The 23,945-nt window shown below is 33.4% G+C and overlaps 1 protein-coding gene across 2 annotated transcripts in view; it reads left to right on the top strand.

Moving 5' to 3' along the window:
• Positions 1-23,945, top strand: part of LOC119837354 (brain tumor protein) — a 340,440-nt gene that overhangs the window by 74,209 nt on the left and 242,286 nt on the right. The window contains exon 1 of one of the 2 annotated variants that reach the window (XM_038362913.1): positions 12,398-12,635. The exons of the other annotated variant lie outside the window; for it this stretch is intronic. The gene's annotated coding sequence lies outside the window, so the exon portion shown is untranslated. Of the gene's footprint in view, positions 1-12,397; positions 12,636-23,945 lie in introns of those variants that run through there. 2 annotated transcript variants of the gene reach the window in all.

Raw genomic sequence — 23,945 nt, 5'->3', positions numbered from 1 at the left:
ACAGATTCGAAATTCAAATGTAATATTTTTTTATAATTAAGTGTAACAGTATTTATGGCCAGACTAAGTATATACTCATATTTGTATATAAAAGTTGGAGGAGTTAGTTTGTTTGCTTGTAAAATGTACGCCATTAATTGAACCTAATATTATTCCATCATTATATTTATCCCTTTGTCAAATCGGTATCGTGGTTGCAAACAGAAGAAAAAATAATAACCATTGCATAGCACTTCATAGCATAGAATCTTTTTAAACGATAATTAATTAACAGGAATGGTCTGGTTACTGCTGTATTATATACAACTAGACGCTGATCTTGGCTCCGTTCGGATATTAAGACTCCTGTTTTATCCTAAAATAGTATTTAATCGGGATAAAAACTATCCTGTCACCCAAATCAGCTAATAGTTCAATAGCCGTTCAGTACTTACAGCGTAATTGACGAGCAAACATTCAAACAGACACACTTTCACATTTCTAATATTAGTGTGATAATTATAAAATGCATATATATATATAGATTACACAACCCAAAACAACTAATATAATTCACAAAAGAACTACGTATAAAATGTATAAGTTTCGAACATGAGTTTCTTTCACAGAGCCGCTTTCACAACTCAGCCTGTCCTCAGGCGAGACCTTCGCAAAGTGAAACAATTGTAGAATTGTTTTCTGTGGAAATTTACAAGCGGACATTGAATAACCCCAAAGTTAAACTCTTGTAACGAGTGAAGAGTTTTATCTTTATAGCTTTTCATTACTTTTTCCGCTACAGACCCTGAATTTTATCGGAGGTTCTGATACCTGTTTTTTATATAATGCGGGCATCTGAACTAGTTCAACTGATGGGAAGCGATCACTACCGCCCATGGACAATTGCATTGGTAGGGCCTTTGAAAACGCGTTGCCGCTTATTAGGGGTAATGAGATAAGGAAAGGATTGATATCGGGAATAAAGGTATGGACTGGGAAGGGTGAAGAAAAGGATACAGGCGTCTTACCTGCATAAGACAGTCACTCATTCTTGCTCTCTATAAATATTTACGAATTAATAAAAACACAAAATAATTTTTATTGTGCATGTGTTTAAACTATAACTAAATATCTTTAAACAGACTTTAGGTACATTTTATAGTATTATAATTAACCGTAATCCTAAAAATAAATTCATTCATCTACGCTTATGCGGATGATAAAATCATTTGTTATACATATGTAACAGAAAACGCAAATGAAATAAGATAAAATCTATTTATAATTGCGTTATAAAGCAATCATAAAAATATCAAATATCGTTTCTTCAGTCCCCGTTCAAAGGACACCATTACCTTAAATACAATTTGCATAAAATAAACGGATTATAAACATCGTCCGAAATTTGAAACTCAACAGGTGTGCTTGATTTCAGATCCAAATGGGTATTCCTACAAATGACGGCCATTAAACAAAGGTGTGAATAGCAATTAGGAATTAGGGCACATCTGTAGGTTTAGAGTGAAATGCAATTACGTGACGAAATATATATACGTAATTGATACGGAGCATTGCGAAGGTAACAAGTTTCGACTTGTTTAGTGCTCGAAGTCTTGACGGTGTAGTAATTTGCTGAAAATGTTATTAGGATTACTGGGGGTTTATGTGTTCTATTGAGCATATGTTTGTTGTTATTTCAACCCTCTCCTTGGTTTATGTAAGCGCAGAACCGTGTGGTTCGGGCTTCGATTACCAGGGAGGCCTAATGATACAAAAGCTTGCTGGCTTATGGAGCAGGGTCCCAAGTTTGCTAACTAAAAACTGCTTCAATTGTGTTTCAATTGGCTTGTTTTAGAATGGTGTGACAGGTTCAATGGCCTGTTAAACATTTGTGATACAATAAAATAAAAACACATTCGAAGCGCATCTAAATTACTATGGACACAAAAATGCGAATTACATCTGCTCAAAAGGAGACCTTTATGTTGCCGTGTGCATAAAACAGTTTTCACATATAACGTAAGGTAATTATTAAATCCTGGCGATCCTAAGCAGAATAATATTATGATAAACTCATGAAATTGCTTTGTCACCGATCGTTGATAAGTGTACAAAGTTTGAATTAAATCTGTCTGTTTAAAGTGGATTAAAATCGAGTTTGAATGGGTCAGTTTCATGTGTTAAAAATGTGTTAATACAAAATATAATAATTACATTCATACCAGCAGAAAAATAGTTATTTTTCCTTCGAAAAAAGTCTAGCTTCAAGCTGTTATAATATGTATTATTTAACCCACTACTGTTTCCATTGTTAGGACTTAATTTTAAATAAACAGGATCACTTCCCTGAATATTATTTCAGAAGGTATATGTATCGTGAGCAGGCTGCAGCGCCCGAGGGGGCTCATAAACTAAGTCCGGCTAGTGATGTGCTGGCTCTATCGTGTACATTTAGGACGATTTAACTAATTTTTAAATAGTAACACTATTGTTTTTATGACATGTAACTTGTAAAATAAATAAATAATTATCTAGAGAGAGCGGAATGGTCGTTTGGGCATCTGAAAAAACTCGTGGAAATTCATATTTAAAAAGATTTTATAAATATAAAATTCCAATAGTATCTGCTATCATATAGTATCTACTATTGGAATTTTATATTTACTACTTTATTTTCTATTACTTATATTGTCTATTGGCAAATATGATAGGTAATTGAATTTATTAAATGTAATAATTTATCTCTACCTATAGATAATTGTAGTTTCAGTAACTGTTATTGAAATTATCTATTGATGACGAAAATTTTATGAATTAAACGTGAATGCGAGTCAGTCCCGATATTGATCTCAAAACAGTGAATGAATGTATATATTAAAGGGCCATTTTATGTTCATTGACATGTAACCAACCCAAGTTCAATAGTTATGATGACATGTTATGTCATTTTATTAAAATTTTTAATCGTATCCATGTTTAAGAACCGGATTTGTCATACTATTTACTATTTACACTTCCTAGAAGATGTAAAGATTTAATTCATTATTAACACTTAAAATAGGCTATTAAACCTCTTTGGATTTACAAAAATAATTAATTTTTTTTCGTATAATAGATAAAAATATTAAAAAAATACAATCTATCGACAACCGCGTCACATCCTTACTTTACGATGTACAAGTCAAGACCTGCTTCCTGCAGGTAGTTGGTACTTATTACAACTTGCCTGATATTTGATTTACCTGGGAAATCTAATGCAATGTCTAGACCAATGATATTACTTAGCCGCATAAACGTGAAACTTTAAGATCTCGGCGATGCTTACTGATTCTGACGGAGTTGATTGCAATTTGAGTTGGGTTTAAGTGTAGTTTTCAGTGTGTTTGAACTTGTATGGGGTATACATATGTAATCCATACACGTACTTATTGATCATAAGAATAGGATTCATAATTTAATGTACGTATATGTCACCTTGAAATTGTAGAAAACGACGAAATTCCAATTATTATGTAACTTTACATTTTACAATGATATACGTACCTTAATGCACCAATAATATATGCACTAAATTCCTCGCACTCAATCGCATGATTATGTACATCCATTTTGCGTTCAAAGAAAAAAAAAGAAACATTCGTGTTCACATCATAATCTATATTTGATAACTCTTAATACTAACCTGAAATTAGAAAAAAGGCGCTAAAAATAACGAAAGAGCCGATGTTCAAATACATCTCAATCATTCAACGAAAACAGAGACACGTCGACATCACTGGAAATACGTTCAGACGTTCAAAGTTCGAATAAAACTAAATCAATCAGTGAATGACAAATTGCTTTAGGAAATTCAAAGGGGATTTGGCCGGCTGCGTCTAGTTTGCCGATTCGACGCCGGCATTCGTCACGCGAAAATGTTTCAATCGGTCACTCCATCACCCGTTCATTCGCTCACTCGTTCGCTCTCTCTATCGCCCACTAAATCTTGCGCTATTGTTAAAAATGAAAATCCCGTGTTAAAATTTTACGATAGATCGTCACTGTTTTATGGTGCAGTTGTAAAAGTTTTAAGGACGTTTTTATTGGTGAAATTTTTCTGACGATTCTACAATGGTTGAGTGTTAAAATATATAGATTAAATTACGTATAAGTTTATAGTTCAATTGTTCAATAATGCTTACTTTTATTAATTGAAGAAAAGCTACGGAATTTTCTTTCTTTGGCACGCGTAAGCATAAATATATTAAAATAGCATATAAATGGTAATATTCCTCATATTTTTGATAATACAAAATGTATAGGGAACGTATAACCTCGATACATGGGAGTTGGACGAAATATTTCAGACCCCTTTTTGTCTATGTATCAGTACATGCATTATGATATTATTTTAAAACTCTCCCCGAAGATTGAACTCTTGAACCTGGCTACTAACCTTTTCGCTACACTCGGTATCTAAGAGATACCAATAGAGGTGTAAGAGGTACATCTGTATAAGGTATAAGGTAAAGAGGTACAACAATATAAAATATGTATATGAAATAGGTCATTGATCCCAAAATTAGGCGTGATAAATATAAAAATTGCTGAGTATCACAAGAACTTTCATTGTAGACAAATATTATTGATAGGAAATTATAAAACGATACAGGTCATTAACCCTTAAGCTTTATTTGTAGATTTTTCTTAAATAATAATCCTATTTAATTCGCATTTTAGACATAATATAATGATGCGCAGAAAATTATAAGCTGGGTCGCTGACCTCTTCAACAAAAATACTGGCTAATAATGTTTGAAAACAATCAAACTGGATTTGTATTTTTTAGACAAAATGTAATATTTTATATTCTTGTTGATATATACTATTTATGTATGTTTGTATATATGTGTATTCATATTTATATTATTTGTTGTAAGCAGATTGTTAAAAATTATTGCACTGCACCTCCACCTTAACACCTACTCTAACGAGTTGTCTGGAAGAGACCGCTTATAGCGATAAGACCGCTCTGCACATTACCTACTGTTTGTTTTATAATTGCATTAATTTTGGGGTGTAGGGTGTAGTGTGATATTAAGTTTTTTATTTCATTTCAATATTATATCTAGAAATTAATTATCTACTCCTACTTCTTTTTTGATCACACTTCTAACCAAATTGAGTTGATATGATCTAATCTAATTGAGTATATATGATCATTTATATGACATCTATTTGCTTCAACTATGAGTTATACATAATACGTTAATTTAGGATACATATTCATAAAAAAGAACATCAATAGAGGTCACCTAAGTACGCTTAAATATAGATACTGTCTTGTTTTCTCTACTCAGTGTAATCATAGTAAATACTGATCTGTTACATTATTAACACTACAATGATTAACTATAAGTCCACTTTTTTCTAATTAGTTTCTAAAGATTATCTGTGGTATTAAATAAACATTCTTCCTTCCTTTTTTTTAGGTTTTACAACAAATAGGTAGTAATAATGCCGATTCACACAGGAACGTAATCCCAAATCGCTGACGATAAGAGGTAAATCAAATCCATTGACAAACAATAGTGGCCAACACATTCGAGTCACGTATCCTAGTCCCTTCGATATTAACTTGAAAAACAATGTTTATTTGATTTACTGTTTTTGTCCAGTATGGAGAAAGTTAAGATTTTTCTTTCCACTTGTCAATTTGTTCCTATATTGTTTCTGTGTTGAGTTTTTGTGCTGTGTTGCCGGAATCTGTGAGGGGTGAATGATTGTTGTCGTAATTTGTTTGTTTTATCGTTTTAAAATACGTTCGATTTGATAGTTTGTGTCGTTTGGTGGCGTATTGAACAATGCTGATTTCTATGTTTAATATGACTGTAATCAATTTAACAAAAATGATGACGTATGATTTTCTACGTCGCTAAATTTTTGTTTTTGGGATTAAGATTTTTAATAATACTCCAAAATCATCATCATATATGTTCCCACTGCTGGGACACAGGCCTCCTATGAGGGTTCAGGCATAATCCACCACGCTGGCCAAGTGCGGGTTGGTAGATATCACAGGTCGTTGAACTTTTGATTCTTGGACATGCCGGTTTCATCACGATGTTTCCCTTCACCGTTTGGAGCAGTGGTGATGTTATCGACATGTGCAGACAAATTGAAAAATCAATTTATTTCCTGCACGCTCGCCCGGTCTTGAACCCCGACTTATAGATTTCAAAGTACGAGGTTCTCACCACTGAGCCACCACTGCTTATTACTAATATGTATACCTATTTGAAAATTAATGCACAGTTTAAAATGCAATTCATTCGTTGATTAATTATTTCCATGGTCACAAGAAATACCAGTGCAGTCGATGCAAAATGTCTCACAATTTCTTTACAAAGACTTTTTCCGCAACTATAATTTGTACTTTAATCAATCATAATTGAACGGTAGCCATTTCATTCAAATTCGACGTTAGCAAATTACACCGTAATGGCTTGTAATAGAATCGACAATCGTGTAATCAAGCGGCTATGGCGTGATGCGTTTGTAAGTCGTGGGAATAAATTCATGCTTCGTTGCATAATTATTGCATCGTACATGTTACGATATACCTAGTAGACGTAGTATATTAATTTTGCAACAACTAGTCTCGAAAACAAGAAGAAATCCTGTACTAATAATATAAATCTGATGAATTTCTTTGTCCCCTTGGTCCTCATCTTGCGTTCAGCAACTATTGTAGGTAAAACCGCGGGTCCAAGCTAGTTATATTTTAATGTAAAAATTTATGCTTAATCTCAATGAATGCATGAACGAATCGAATGAAATCTCAGTGGTGAAAGGATATGGGATATAGGTTGACAATAAAAATTTTAACATTTTTATTAAAATTTTTAGGGAGTGATCTTACTCCATTTTTATTGTGCTGTATGTATGTTTAGTTATTGATAATACTAACACATAGGTAAAACAAGTGGATGACACAACATAATACTATACTAGGATGTTTTTAAATTGATGCATATTTATTTACTTACCAAAAACACCTGATTTCATCCTATCAGCGTTTTATTAATACTCCGAAACCGAACCGAACTCCGAACCGAACTCACCGGGTGTGGTACTTCCCCGGTGCGAGCTGGTCCAATTCGTGCCGAAGCGTGCTCGACTACCACAATAAAATATTATAATAGAAGTGCTATTTTAAGCAAACGAAAACTTTAATAAACAAGCTCGCATTTTGATATTGAATACCAACGTGTATAACGGGAATCATTTTAAAATTGCAATTTCATATTTTCACTTCAATTTCAAGTAATAACCGGGGATAATGCATCGCCTGGTGAGTGGCAGGTACACGCTATGCGGCGATAGCTTCAAATGTATGAATTTCGGTCAATTTAATAAGCACTTCCCTTTCCAAAAAGTCGGCAATCCATTTGTAGAGGCGTAAGGTCTGCAATTTCCTTATGCCTCTACAAATTTTCATGGGCCGTGGCGGCGGGCGGCGCTTACCATCAGGCGACCCACCAGCTCCATTGCCGACTGTGACATAAAAAAAAAAAACTTTATGACAGCAAAGTAAAAGTTATCTTTTTCATTACGTTTTATCCGAACGAAGAAGGTTTTTGTAGAGTTACTCGATAGCTAAGTGGGTTTCAACCGATTGACTTGATTCTGGTTTCTGATTCTATAACCTGATAGAATTTGTTGTCATTTGGTCCCATTATTGAATTTGGAATTACCTCTTTTGTAGTACATAAATATTATACACTAGCTGCGCCTCGCGGTTTCGGACGAACACAAGTATTAATATAGCTCAACTATTTCTGATACTAAAGCTAAGCTTGTAAAATTGCATCAAAACTCCATTCTGTAGTTTTTACGTGAAAGAGTATCACATCCATATCTAAAAAATCGCGTTTCTAATATTTTAGTACGATTGTGTCCATAGATTACATGTAATCTCAATCCAATAATGTTTATTGAATTTACTGAGGGTATATTAATAAAAATTCCTAAAATACACGGCGTAGGAGCTGCACTTGAGTTCTATGAAGGGAATCCAATACGTTCGTATGATAACGGGTGTTGTGTTCTTACACGTGTCCCAGGTTTGATTTCAATCTTGTTTCACTTAATACGCTGGTTGTTAAGAGATTTTGACGAATTTCAATGACTTTTATTGTACACCAAAAAGTTCTTTGACCTTTTGTGGGGTACGGCTCATACGCAGTGGCGTGGCTATCATAGGGCCAGGTGGTGCAGTGCACCAGGCCCCCGGAGCTCAAGGGGCCCTCTAATCTCAGCTTTGAAAGAGGGGAGGAAGGCGGAAAGAGGGGAGGAGGGCCCGATTCTTTCCCTATGCACCAGGGCCCTTGTCCCTCTAGCTACGCCACTGCTCATACGCAATATACATAATTTTTTAAAGATATAAGTCCCGTATCCGCTGCTGGGGTATGGGGCAGATGATGTACATCTGTTTCACTGATCAATTTTCCTTTTTTTTTGACAAGTAGGTGATCAGTCTTCTGTGTCCTGCCAGACCGCGACATTATTTTTTTTATGCGTCCCCACCGGGAATCGAATCTAGGACCTCTCAGTTCTACGCTCACGCATTACCCACTGTACCAAGGAGGCGGTCCTTTTTTTACGTGTAAGTTGGTAATCTTATTAGGATGTGTAGTAGTGATCACCACGGCCTATCATTTAGAGGTAAACTCGCTTTGAAGAGGTTTATTCCATAGGATAAGGTTAGATAGATAGAGGTTTATTCCATGGGAAGAGTGAGGAAGAGGAAACAGAACTGCACTATTCTGTATATTTATCTTAGAACATTATGGAGGATTTAAATTAGTTTCAACGCTTACTTATTTCCTAACCTACAAAGTCACCTTACAAACTGGTAAAGCAATAATACATTTAATTCGTGATTTGGCAACTATCGATAAAAAGTAAAAAATAATAAAATTCTTTATTCGAAATGTTATGGTATTTATGTTTATAGTTTTTAGGTACATTCCATAGACGCAATAATGAACTTTAAATTAAATTAATTAAAATAAAAACAGCCATGCATGATTATATGTCATTAGTGTTACAATATAGAAATGCACTGCATGCTGAAATACATTAGCTGTTATATGAGTAAGCGTAACGTCGATAACCTCAATAGTGATGTGATAAAGATCGATAATATTTGTCGATAAGCTATGTCATTATCAGGTTCGACAAAGACAATGTATATTTTGTTACGTGTGTTTAACGACCTATGATGTTGACATCATTTCTTTTTATAACCTAGTATTTTTCAGCATCATATTAACAGCCATTTTCTTACTTACTGTAGCATCATTTTCCATTTGATGTTTCAGCGTTTGATTATTCATTTTTTATTGCGAACAAAACCCATAACAGAACGCCCATTCGATGACAAACAAGCAAAACAAACAGATTTCGTAAATTGTTCATTAGACGATTGAAAGGCTGTTATTAACACGTTCATTTGACAAATGTTTACACAAATGGGCGCGCAAAATGGAAGAGGTTGGAACTAATGACATTTAGTTTACCAATAGTGATTGATTGTTGGTCAGAGCACGCATCGATTTGAGTTATGTCATCTAGTTGGAACTGTTGAGGTAGTTTGGAACCAACAGCAATGGAATACGGTTGGATGTTGAATAGCGCGTTTAGTTTATTGCAAGCCTCACGGGAATGGATATAGCGTTTGTATTGAGATTGAAGAGAACTGTTAAATATATGAGGAATAAAATTTTATCTTATTTGCTGAGCACGTCCATAATTAATATAAAGTTTTATAGTATCCGGTTTAGCATCGATCCTCAAACTAATTTTTGTTTTAAGCACAAACTTTCGAATCAAGTACTTAAAGATGTATTTATAAAACCGTATTTTATTTAGGGTATAAATTTAGATATAGAATAATAAATTGGAGTAGCCGTATTTTGGAAACTGGCAGACAAATATTGTACGAACAAAACAAGTGACCTTTAGCAGCTTTATGACCAGCAAACAACACACTTCACGCACAATATTATTTATGAAACGACCACGTGTCGTGAATCGTATCACGTTTATGTAATATTTTTCTTTGATTAAACAAGAGCTCTATTACCTAGAAATAGAGACCATATTTCGAGATTGAAGTATTTCTATAACGCGCCAATAAATTAACGCTTGGGATAGATATCGGAACCGTCAAATTTACGACCTCAAGAAGTAAGGTCAAGATTGCTTTTTGTTGCATGGATTATATTGGACCTGTCTGCTATTATTGTCAACTTTATCTGAGATTCATACTATCTTGATATGTTATTTATTTTATATGAAAGTATTAAATATCCTACTAATATTATAAATGCGAAAGTTTGTAAGGATGTGTGTGTGTTTGTTGCTCTTTCACACAAAGACTACTGAACCGATTGCAATGAAATTAGGTACGTAGACACGCCCCGACAACTGGAATAACATATAGACAACTTTTTATCTCGATATTCCTACGGTATACAGACATACGCGGATGAAACCGCGGGACACAGCCATAGTTATACTATACGGTAGGTATTAAAATCTTTACGATTTTCCATAATGGGTACATGAGTATAATAACTAAGAGAAAATGCCTTACATTGTTAAATCTTTTCAAAGCTTTATGCTTGGAAATGATCAATTTTCATACATTAAAGTCGAATTAGCTAAATGATAAATAAAGAATGAGACCTTTAAACAATTCTTAAACAAATTTAATGATTCTCCTAAGATTCACAAGGAAATTGCATTTCATTGATAACGAAATAAATAAACAAAAAATAAACATTTATTTCAATTCAATGCTAACAATAGGCATAATCTTTGTTTCCTGCACATTAAATTTTCACTTCATATTCAAAGTTATGACGAATAACACGATATGAAAAAGTTCAAGCTTTTAAAATATTAAACTGAAAAATTGTGAAGAGACTCCTCAATGACTCTGTCAAAGTGATTCTGAAAGTCATTTAAAAGTTAGTTGATATAAAGCGTCCATTAAAACTTAATATCGGCTTTTTATTTATCTGAACTCTTATACTTTATAAAGCGAATTTATATTTTTATTACTTGCTAATAAACTTTGCAATTTACGTAAATGATATTTGCGTTAATTGAAATGGGTCAGAGTTCACGAAAGGGTAGGATGTAACAGTAATTATTCGGAAAACTGGTTGAAAATAATGCGAGTTATGAATACGCTTCCTTACTTCTTCCTGTCCTGAAATTGGGCTAATTTTTAACGAAACTACTTTATACTGTGCTAGCGGTGTTTGTTTAAAAAAGCAGTGGTGGCTCAGTGGTGAGAACCTCGGACTTCAAAAATCGATAAGTCGGGGTTCGAGACCGAGTGAGCGTGCAGGAAATAAATTGATTTTTCAATTTATCTGCACATGTGGATAACATCACCACTGCTTAAAACGGTGAAGGAAAACATCGTGAGGAAACCGGCATGTCCAAGAATCAAAAGTTCGACGACATGTGATATCTGCCAACCCGCACTTGGCCAGCGTGGTGGATTATGGCCTGAACCCTCATAGGAGGCCTGTGTCCCAGCAGTGGGAACGTGTATGGGCTGATTATGATATATATAGGCTGCAATGATACGTCTGCCTCGAATGCCATGTCTATTTTTTTAGTTATTTGTAGTTTCAACTAAAGCAAATAAAGCTTTTTTCTTTCTTTCTTTACATACCACGGGCGAAGCTGGGTCGGGCCGCTAGTATTTTATATTGCTTGTTGAAACAAATCTTGTTCACAACACATACAAAAAGTAATAAATCGCATCATTATTCGTCATTCATCAACGCCATTTAAGATAACGAATGACCCCTAAATAATTTAAACACGTAAACGTGTTTGACACGTCAGTTAACAGGATCGGTCATTCGCATAAATTATCACCATTACAATAAACAAATACGATTGACACTTAATACATTCAATGTCAATGACTTGTTAGATAATATATTCTCATAATAATATGATATAGGTAAATGTGATAAATTTGGATGAAATTGTTTCTTAAGAATGTTTTAGTTCTTTTATTATAATGGACTAAAATATTTAGCTATAAATAGAATCTTTAGCAATATTATAAATGCGATAGTGTGTTTATATGTTTGTCATGCTTTCACGTCGTTTCTGGTCAATTTCATGGTGCTATTATTGTTTCTGGTGATGTTTAGGCGACTGCGGAAACACACAAACTTATAAGCAATGTATTATTAAGTTCATCAATGTGAATGAAATAACTAATTACAAGATAAAATTAATTAATTTAAATTCTATCGACATCGATATCCGCTGTGGCACAGCCCTAGCGTAATCGGCCGGTTATCGTTCGAGTAGATTCAGTGCGAGAGTGCGGCCGGTCCGTCCGACGCGCGCGAAACACTGCTATCGACAACTGATTGACGCGATTTGAAATTCGAATTCGGATTTCGAATTCGGTCTTTTCAATAAAAGTGGCCAGTTTTATCAGAATAGATAAAAAAGGTTTTATAAAATGAATATTTCGATGGAAACTTTTTAATTGTAATTGTGTTATTTTAGCAAAGTGGATGTGCAAACTATCGGATTATTTAATTAGTTGCGTAAATGTTTGCTAAAAGGTTGTATTATGTTTTATTTATTAAACATGCATAAATGGTTGATTTATATTAAAACTGTGGGATTTTCATCGTGATTGATTTTTTCTGAAACAATTTTACTTATTTTATAGACATAATAAGTAGTACCTACTTAGTAAATAGTAAATAACTACTTGTTTCTGGCGTACTTTATAATAATTATATTAAAACAGCTTCCTAAGTAAGTAAAGAATAAAAATTAAAAAATATAATACAAATATGTATTTGCCTGCGAATCGTTGTTGTATGAATGATCTATTATTAATCGTAAGGAATTAAAATATCATATGAAGCATATAGAGCTCTATATGCTTTAATATAGTAAATAGTAAATATCTCTATGTTCGTGTGCACACACTGACCCCTTAAACGGTTGGAATATATTTGATGAAATATTTCGTATCTATAAGAAACTTCTGTCGGGCCCGCTCAGATTTGACAGCTCTACATAGCAACGGTCCATAGCAACACCCTCAAAGCACTACTATGCATAAATCAATCGAGATGGTCTTCGTAACTTTGAAAAGCCTAGATATTTTAGTTTTTCTAGATTTTAATTGTACGTGAGCTTTTGAGGCTTTGAGAAAATAACGAGTGTGCCATAGTCATCTGGTTAATTTAGTATTAAATAGGCTATTAGTGCCCTTTTCTGAAGGTCGTGATAAACTGTAAATAAAACCCATATCAAAGATACGGAATGCTTTAATCAAACGACTAATTCCTGCTTTCTTATACAGTCCTAGTACATGCCAAGAGACGCGTCGAAAAAAGCGGGAAATTCTTTTAACGAATAGATCCTTATTTTAATCTAATTACGTGATTCATCAACGCTTCTAAGGATTTTTTCAGAGTACTTTCTTTTTTCATTAATACTCGTTTTAACGAGGGAAACTCGAAGGACCGGACGAAATTTGCGAAATTCATTCGCCTTAAAAAATTCAATCGCGATAATTTTTCTTGGAATACATTTGAATAAATTTCTTTACAATGGTACACAATATACAGAACTGTTTATTAAGAAGATGCCGCAAATTAATATTTATGGTTTTATATTCAATAATTAAGATGTATTAAGGAACTTTCGATTCGTTATTTAAATAGATAAAAATCTGTTTGTGAACTTTCGTTATGTCTTTTTATAATAAATTCGAAGTTAATGTACCAGACATAAACATATAGTAATCTATACTAATATTATAAAGCTGAAGAGTTCGTTCTACTGGTCTGATTTAAGAATTCTTTCAGTGTTAGATAGCCTATTTATTGAGGAAGGCTATATGCTTATATACAAAAAAGTGAAGTTCGTGAATTTGTGTATTTGTTATATTGTTGGTGGTGTAGTTAATCTTAGAATTTATCTAACCGATTCTGTGTATTATATTATACATTACATATTTTAATAGATATAGTTTTTCTTAGAGTCAAATTTTCTAATATGATTCACTTATGCGTTAAATTCTACATACAGTAGCTCGAGTTAATGTCAAAACATAGGAAACATTTTCATTCTTCCAAAGAATACTTTTTTGATATAGGAAGTGCTTCACAGTGCATAATGTAAATATATTTTTATCTATATATATTGAGTATAACGGTTTAATAACAGGTGCTTCTGAAGCTTAGAATATTGCTTTAGATGGGTCGTAACAGACAACATAGAGAACCGCTGCTATAGTATTTAAGAGATTTCATTATTTATATAAACACGGCTTAAGCATAAAGTTCTCGCTATTCAAATGAAAACAATTTCTATTATAAATTTGGTACATCAAATAATTATATTAGCGATTTTTCCAAGAACACTCCAACTTCGTCCGAGACTTAAGGCATCTTACCTAAGACTTAAACTTTTTTAATTACACATTACAAGACTTGAAGAAGCTGGGATTGAAATACAAGTAAAGTTATTCACTACTAGCCGCTTGCCCCGGCTTCACCTCGCTTGAACCCGCGTAAGAAATTGCGTTTGTCACTTCTGTATAATGTAGCTTTCTGCTAATTATCTTAATTTTCATAATCAGATCAGTACTTCCGGAGATTACCACGTACAAACATGCACAGATGAAATGCTACCTCTTAATAATATTAGTACAATACATTAAGGCAATGCTTTACAAGGAATCTTAATGTTTTATTTAATCTTTTTGATTGATATAGATTTTTATCCCTGACGAAGGCGGTCAGTACATAATATGATAATGAAAAAATATTAGTTTCAATGAGTGATCACCTATTTAAATGAAAATGCATCGCAAAATGGAGTAAAGAATCGGCAAAAAGTAAAAAAAAACCGATACGGTCATTTGACGTAATTGAGGTTTCGGTTTTCGTTTGATTGACTTTATTTGACATTTCCTTTACGAGCGTAAAGAAGCTCTCAGTTTATTCATAAAAGTCTTCAATATTTTCATAAAAACAAATTTGTCCGGATCGCCTTCTAGATATTTTCGTTCGAATTTCACGAATACTTCAAAAGGCTGATATAATTAGCAGTGCTTAATTAATATCAAAGTGATGCTTAGGAAATTTGTAAACGATCATGTTGAAAACATTTCGGACAGTCTCTGATAAATAACGATTTATTTTTAGCCTGTATTAAGGCATAATTACTATGAAAGAACAGTTACCTCTATTGCTATTTTTTTTTAATTGCAAGATTTTATCAAAATTTTTGCTCCATTTAAGGTAGGCATAAAGTAAAATTCTTTTTTTTAAGTGTTGCTATGCGTCAGTATACTAGCTATTATGTTCTTAATTTTTTATTCATATATTTTAATTTTTTAGGTTAACAAATAACGTCCTATCATTAGACACCTTGGTTTATGTTTATATTTTTTCGTATATCATAGTATAATAAGAATATATTTTCTTATAAGAATTGGACCATCATTTTATTTATGTATATAACCTACATCACTATCAATATTCTGATGATAACACATACATACATTCAGATACTCTATTCCTATTAATCAAATTTGTATTGATCTTACTCAGCATCCTCAAATATCTATAGAACTCATCCACTACCTACACCAGAAATCAGTTCCGCAAATACGTGTTGGAGGTAGAAATAAAATGGTGGGTTAATAAAAGCCCCACATTTTCGTGAACAGGGGTTAATGGCACTTCAGGAGCAATCTTGTAGGTCTGAGAGTTCCACTTTTGCGAAGCCCTGCCTCGATTTACAAGCTGAGGCGAGAAGAGAAATGAATCTTCGTCTAATCAATCCTAGTCGCTATCTCTGTCCCTGTCCCTATGTATGCTTAAATCTTTAAAAATACGCAATGGATTTTAACGGGTTTTTTTTTAAGGTAGACTAATTCAAGAGGAAGGTTTATATTTACTACGCGTGCGAAGCCGCTGGCAAAAGCGCTTTTATATGCTTAAAGCTACTAATATAAATATTATAAATGATTTAAATGTAATTTTTTTTTTTTTTTTTTTATCATAGCGGGCAACTGAGCTGGTGGTTCGCCTGATGGTAAGCGATCACCACCGCCCATGAACATTCGCAAAGGTTGGGCCTCTGCGAATGCGCTGCCCGCTTTTTTGGGATAAGGGAAAAGGAATGGATTAACGACTGGAAAGAAGGAATGGAGTGGGACGGGTGAGGAAAAGGAAACGGGCCTCCGGCTCCCCCACTCACTGCACGAAACACAGTGGCATGCCACTATTTCACGCCGGTTTTCTGTGGGGGTGTGGTACTTCCCCGGTGCGAGCTGGCCCAATTCGTGCCGAAGCGTGCTCGACTCCCACAAAAAAAAAAAAAATCTTTAAGAAAAAAAAAATCTTTAGAGAAATAAATGTATTTAACCGTATAAATGTGATGTTTGTTACTCTTTCACGCGAAAACAGCGTAACGAATCTGTATGAAATTTGGTACAGAGATAGATTATAGTCTGGATTAGTATATAGGCTATGACTTTAGTTAGCTAGACTGTTTGTTTTTGGCTTTGATACTCGACACCTTAGGTTTTCAACCGATTAACCTGATTATTTATTTATATTTTAACCTGATTAATACTTGTTTGATAGGAATTGTTACCATTTGGTCCGATTTTATAATTTGGTTTACCTCCTGATCAGGGGTGACTGTTTTGTAGAAAAAGATAATTTTGGGAAACCTTTTTTGAAACAAACGTAACACTAGCTGCGTCCCGCGGTTTCACCCGCGTAAATCCGTATCCCGTAGGAATATCGGGATAGAAAGATGCCTATGTGTTATTCCAGTTATCCAGCTGTCTACGTATCAAATTTCATTGCAATCGGTTCAGCAGTTTTTGCGTGTAAGAGTAACAAACACACACACATCCTTACAAACTTTCGCATTTATAATATTAGTAGGATTTTGTGAAACTTCTATAAAATTGTGATTATGAAAGCTCCTTTTAACTAGCATAGTTTTTTTATTAGAAAAATGGCAGATAAATAATACAATTTCCGCTCGTCGCTTGTCAAAAACAAGACACTGGTGCTCATTGAAATCGCTTTTACCAAAGTGCGGATGTCATACGTTATCGCGTTCACTAAATCGTACGCCTTTTTAATGTTTACTTTTATTGGTTAGTTGGTGAATTGTTTCCAACTATTTATTCGTGACTAACACGCCCCAGCATTCGGCATTCGCTCGATTTATTCGCAAAATTTTAACAAATTCTGATGTTTTTATTTTATAGAATAATGAATGAACATGAACATTTGCAGATGTGTGATGTCTGGCAGACATGGCTTTGAACCATAAGGTTTTTATAATTATTATGTGCAAAGAGATTTTGCTTCCTTCATTTTTTATGACTAATTGTACAATAAAATATAAATAAATAAATAGGGCCGCTGCAAATGCGTGACCCTTTTTAAGGGGTAAATGTTAAGGATAGGGAATAGTTTAGGGGAATAAGAGGAATGGACGTGGAAGATTGAGGAAAAGGATGAAGGGCTTCCTTTTTTTCCTTGGGATGTATTTAGCTCGATTTAGGCAACTGTATATACTCATAAAAAAGTCACACAATTGACATAATTATTGTTTTATACTAAAAGTTAGTGGCGGCTTCGCCCGCGTGAACTGAAGATGCAGCTTTCTAGTATCGAAAAATTGTTTTGAAATTGCTATGTAATTTTTATGTGAAAACATTACAAACAAAAAGACATTACTTTGTATAATACTAGCTTAGATTAAACCGAAATGTTATTGTATAACCATAATATACATCCTTCTTAATAGAAGAGGATTTTTTAAGTCATTTCAAGTGAAATGGAACCCCCATGACGAATCATTCGGTACAGTTTGTAGATGGAGTGAATGAACTCGGATAGTTAGCACTGGCTACCGTGATATGTTGGCTCTATGTATAACTCCCACATTAACTGACTGTTATTCTAGCGATGAATGCTTTTGTATGTATATACAAATGTATGTACAAATATAAATACTGTTAAATGATAAAGTCTAGGCATCCGCCCACAGCTAAACTCGCGTAGTAAAGGCAAAGATTTTCGGGATTTATCTATCATGCGTCCTTTCTCGATCCTCAATCTATCTATATAAGAAATTTCATTTAAATCGGTTGAGAGATTGGTGAAGAAGAGACAGAAATAATAGTTTTGAGATAGTACAGATAAAAAATAGTGATATAAGTAGATTAATGCAGTACGTACGTGTACATATTGGAAATGATTCGAATTTAGTCTCAATCTTGTCTGAAAATACTCTCTGGCTCTAATTTTCTAATAGTCATCATATATCCTTCGTAACAAATTGAAATTATTTTGGAACTGTGGCAGCCCTATGTCACGATCTACGCATACATTTGCAATTCACCGTATCACAGACACGTTACATAACAACGATGTATACCAAGGGGCTACGTGCACACTGCCGATTGCATATTAATGTGTGTGTATGACACAGAATCTTAAATAATAGAATGTAATGAATAGACTTGAAAATGGTTTTAGTTGTACTTCGGTTTTATAGTTAAATGCTTTTAATTTTATTGACAAAATAAAATATTTCTGTCAATATAGACCAGATTTAAAAAGATCACTTTTTAATTTAACAAAACAGAATTTGAGATATTAATTTTATTTAATAAATAAATAACAATATGTTTATATAAGTATGTATATGTGAAAGCCCTAGCGATACCGGTGGAACTTCAGTGATTACATGCATTGAAGAATGTTTGGGGTTTCTGCACTTTACTATTCTGTGTCTTTGATCTGTAACCCGTCTTGCATTATATTAGGGTTGTCAAAATAATATTAAGTAAAGTATATGGTAATGATCAAATTTATGATGAGATAAATATATATTAAGATATATACTTTTATCTTATTTATTTGTTTATATAATATGCAGTTCAATTGTGAAACAGTCAATATGTAGTGAAATTTCAAAAGCTTTGAACTAATACATATGTATAAAACAAGGACGAAAAAGGAAACCTTAAGTAAAATGACAATTGTTTACAAAAATGTATAATAACTAATTTTAATAATTATTTTATGTCTACTGACAAAATTGAACTTTTAAATTGTGATTATTTTATAAAGAACAAACAATTCTAAGAATATTTTATATCCGGAAGGATGTGTTTCCCAGGAATACTCAAATACGCTTCGGCTAATTAAACTCTTCCTTAAAGTCACAAGTACTTCAACTATTATACACATACACACGATCTAATACGAAAATAACCATTAATCACACGTTAAAAACAATCTAATTGAGAGCTGACAACTACGCAGAAATCGTCAATGCAAAAATAAAACATGACCCTACCACAATAAAAACCGTACGAAACCGGGCTAAAATTGTAATGTCGACGCACTCGTGAACGAACTCAACCCTATTATTATCCAACCAAAAATAAACCGAAAAGCCACAACATAATACACATATTCCAATAACCAATCTGAACCGTAATGCACTATTGAAATTAATGATCATCGCCATTGAGAAGATCTGAAAATGCTATAAGGCGTAAATACCCAATAAACACAAACAATTCTGAACTGTATTGTAAAGCGATTTAAACGATATTTGTAAATCAAAAATAGAGTGTAAGCAAGATTCAACCGAGTCCGGATAGTGCCCTTTGTTGATTCTGTAATTTTTTTCAAATTTGGAACGTAAGAACGCTTTCAATATGCCTCACATTCGACTACATCTCGCACTACGCACACGAAAGAAGAGCGTAAAATCGTTTTATAGTGTCATTGCAAAATCAACCGTTAACATGTGGGTTAGGGTTGATATTCAATGGCAGTGGTTGTAAAATGTCATGACATTGCATTCCATGCGATGCGAATGACTCTTGTATGACAACGGCCAGACAAGGGCAGTCGCATGCCACGGACGTCGCCTACGCGTAGAAACTTGCGATTTTCTTTGCATTTTTTATACCTTTGAATAGTTCATGTATTACACCTACGATTTTAATAATATATCTATGATGTTTTGTTTAAAAACTTCGGAAATGTAACTGGTTATTTAGATTGCAGATACATTTTAAAGACTATCTTTTACAAAAAAATGACTGTTCGCCCCAGCTTTGCCCGTGGTACATACAAATATTGGTCTGTCACACAGTTAAAATGCAGTTGAGAAAATGGGGAAATAATTTTTCACATCGGTTCACCAATTTTTGGGAATACTTTTAACATAGGTTTAGATTTAGATGTGATATTATCGAATATCACAAGACAGCCAATATTTATTTGATATCCCTATGTATAATATAACATATATTATATTAATATATTATATTTAATAAAGATTCTTCCAAGACCTATCTATTGGCCTCTATTAGACAAAGTGATTCCAGAATGCTAGTGATATCAGAACAAACAATATTATATTTGAAGTAATTTCTTATTATTTAAACCATATAATTATAGATATTTAGTACCTAATAAATAAGATATAACTAAGTAATGATTAGCTGTTTGTTCTCTCTTGAACATAAAAAGTGAAGTACCGTGTCACCTACTGGGGTATGGGGCAAATGATGTATATCTGAATCACTGATTATCTTTACGGACAAGTAGGTGATCAGCCTTCTGTGTCCTGCCAGACTGAGACATTTTTTTGTGCGTCCCCACCGGGAATTGAACCCAGAACTCGGTTCTACGCTCACGCGTTAACCACTGTACCAAGGAGGCGGTCTCTTGAACATAATAGGTGATATTTTAATACAGATAAACAACCTTGTAACGGCTTCACGAGTAAAATAACTAAAGTTTTAGAAAGACTTAGGAGTACATATTTTAATATTGAATACATCTAATGAAAGAAATAATAAACTAAATGAGAGCAACGAGGATGAATGAACCTGTGACCGTGGGACGAATTTTCTGAGAATGAATATATACATAACTCACATTTATGCTGGAACGTAAATAATTTCATATTGGATGTTTGATTTGGATATATTTTATTTGGGAACAAATTCTAGATTAGTTTATGAGATTTATAAAAGCATATAAAGTGTTATGTTATCGTGTCCCATTATTACGCAATGTTGTCATAATTTCTATTGCTTTTTATTTTATTTTATGCACATTATATTGAAAATAGAATGATGAACTGACACTCTAAAAACAAACAACACACATAAAATTAAGAACACTTTATATTAAAGTAGCTTTCCATTGAATACTGTCTGCTTGAAAAAAAAGTGATGATCATCCCATATTTGTGATGTTTGGTATCTTATGTGGGTACTTAGATACGGTTTGACAAATACAGGTGTCAGGTGGTTTGTCAGTTTGTTTTGTAAAGAAGCTTCTAGAATTTTATCCCTGACCAAGCCGGGGTCGGATCAATGTTAGTTAGATACTCTAACTCGTAACTGATGTGATCTTTTGGTACAGATTTCGATAACAGTACACATAGGCCATCCGAGAACCACGCGAGTGAAGCCGCGTGGTCTCGGCTAGTTTCTTACCATTAGTTATTTTAACTTTTAAATAATAAGCTATAAAACACAAAAATAACATAAATTTAGTCATATTCACGTGAAGTACCCGCGATCATGTCTTTAAAAGTGGACTCTGAAATTCGACCATTATAGTCTTATAGATAGTCCACCATTTGGTGTAGGGGAGTCCGATATAACCCAGTGCCCATTAGCTCTTTCTCCAAGAGACTTGGGTATGCGCAAATGCGTTCTCTTCTTAAAAAGACATTCAGCTTAGCCTTATTTAATAGGATGCCATAACATTTGCGAAAATCTAAAGCGACATTCGTCGAAATGCTTAATTCAACGCCGGGGTGAAGTTTACTAGGCATATAACCTTCTGTCTGTAACAATGACATACCCGTATCAAAAGTGATAAGAATCATTCAACTGAATTCATAATGTTCCTAACATTTAATATAACACTAATTTCTACGAAAATACTGCGTGATAATGGCTTCTAGAGGCCATGTATTCTAATTAATTAGGCAGGTATTTAATCCATGGATCAATGTACTTTAAACAGTATGAATGTATGATAGTTAATGACATATACGGTGGTACATACCTTGAGAGATTGTAGCCCAGATTTTCCAATAAAACATACAGTCTAGTATTAATATAATATAATTGTAGGCGCTTAACTGTTTTCATATATTCAGATATCCGATTGCTGATATTGCCTTGGATTTTTATTGTAATTTGTTTGGAAAATATTATAATGAATAGGAAAATGTTTTCTTGTCTTATGTTTTCTTTCATCTAATTGATAATTAAGACGTTCTCATAAAATTGTTTGTTAAAAGACGTATATTTATTTCGGATTGTACATATAACCTTTTAGATGTATTTTTTAATTAAATTATGTTTTATCTGTTTCAGGTAATATTACATACTTAAATAAAAATTAAAGGTACGTATGGCGTAGACATGTTTTCTTAATTTGTCATAGATAAATTCAATTTAGAGTAACGGATACTCTTTTATATCAATACTAGCTGTCCGCCCCGCCTTCGCCCGTGGTACATATAAAGCCTAAATTCTCCCTCAATACTTTTATTGTAGGGCATCTAAAACTGAAAGAATTCAAAACGGACCAGTAGTTCCTGAGATTAGCACGTTCAAACAAACAAACGAACAAACTCTCCAGCTTTATAATATATAGCTATCCAGTTGAATATCTGAATTATTGCGATTAGAGTTATATATTTAGTTTAAATAATATCAAACGAACTAATTAACCCTTCAGTTTTATAGGTATACTGGTTTGGATGTTTCAATAAAGATATGTTACGGAACCCTATTTTTTTTCCAAAATAAAATATAGTCCATGTTACTCGTGGATAATGTAGCTTTCGAATGGTGAAAGAATTTTTAAAATCGGTCCAGTAGTTTTTGAGCCTATTCATTGTAACCAAACAAACAAACAAACAAAAATTTCCTCTTTATAATATTAGTGTAGATTTCAATCATATTTCTCCAACTGTCCAAAAAAAATACCTTAAAATATGCCTGGGGGATTTATAAAACAAAAATTGTTTTAAATATCTATATACATTTTTTTATAGTGTCAATATAAGAATTTCTCATCATATTAAATTATTCAACTACTTGCAATTCACGTTTCTTGTATAATCAATTCGTTCTACAAACAAGCTCACCAACGTCCCTGGGTACCTGGGTACCTCTGATGCCTCTAAAATGGCACCAAATAACAACCCTTTCCTACCACACACACATACACACACACACACACACACACACACACACACACACACACACACACACACACACACACACAAAACACGCCAATCGGTTGAAAACCCACGGAGCTATCGATACAAAAATCGAATAAAAATACAGCCGAAGAGAGAACCCCATTAATATTTCGAAACATCAATTTAAAAATTACACATCTCTGAATAAATAGACAGAACTGAAGCACTCGACAATTCTTACAAAGATACATTTATAAAACGGTTTTAAAACACTATTACATTCGCAAAAACTATAAGACAAAGCGCTCTATCAATCAAAGTCGGTGGAAATCGAAAGAATACAATATTAAGTTCGCGAGCGAGACCGGGTGAAGAAACTTAATAATGGATGTCGGGTCTGGAAAGTTCTATCGTAGATAATGCAATTCCAGTTGTTAATGTGTTTGATAGATCTTGATTGCGTTTTGTCTGCAGACGATTGGGTAAAATTTCTAAGGGTAGCTGTGAAAATACATTTAGGGGACAGGATCTAAGAGCATGTTTTATAATACTCCTAAGGAATTTAATGTTTAAATTTACAAAATAACAGTCAGACACATATAAATTGAATT

This window comes from Zerene cesonia, chromosome 27 (genome assembly GCF_012273895.1).
Source record: "Zerene cesonia ecotype Mississippi chromosome 27, Zerene_cesonia_1.1, whole genome shotgun sequence".
In the NCBI taxonomy this organism is placed as follows: Eukaryota; Metazoa; Arthropoda; class Insecta; order Lepidoptera; family Pieridae; genus Zerene; species Zerene cesonia.
The sequence above is the reverse complement of the archived record's forward strand: the minus strand, read 5'-3'. Positions and strand labels throughout refer to the sequence as shown.